A 375-nucleotide genomic window follows, 5' to 3' on the forward strand; every position below is an offset into this window, starting at 1 on the left:
CTCTGATTGGCTAACAGCTAGCCAATGAGAGCCTGGCTGTCAACATCCTTTGCCCAGCGCACCTGGGTGAGCTCAGGCAACATGACGTCAGACTGACCAGCTGTTACGATTGGCCTGATTTTTCCGTTCATCTTCACATTCACCACACAACACAAACACATATGGACCCAACATATTTCAAAAAGTGCAAGTAAAAACCTTTTTTGTATTATATCTTTTTTGTTCACGTTATAGGTTATAGTGAAAAAGCCCAAAGTCCCCCCCACCCCTCAAAGGACCTTACCATCTCCAACAGGAAACACTGTTAACAAACTGCTCCAAACAGCTCTGTTGTAGTCCAGCTTTTACTTTGTAACACACGTTATAATGCTCGCC

At 44.0% G+C, this 375-nt stretch overlaps 1 protein-coding gene across 2 annotated transcripts in view; it reads left to right on the forward strand.

Moving 5' to 3' along the window:
• pitpnm2 (phosphatidylinositol transfer protein, membrane-associated 2) overlaps positions 1-375 on the forward strand; it is a 52,808-nt gene that overhangs the window by 10,070 nt on the left and 42,363 nt on the right. The gene's annotated exons all lie outside the window — the stretch shown is intronic.

Source organism: Etheostoma spectabile, chromosome 16, assembly GCF_008692095.1.
Source record: "Etheostoma spectabile isolate EspeVRDwgs_2016 chromosome 16, UIUC_Espe_1.0, whole genome shotgun sequence".
Taxonomy (NCBI): Eukaryota; Metazoa; Chordata; class Actinopteri; order Perciformes; family Percidae; genus Etheostoma; species Etheostoma spectabile.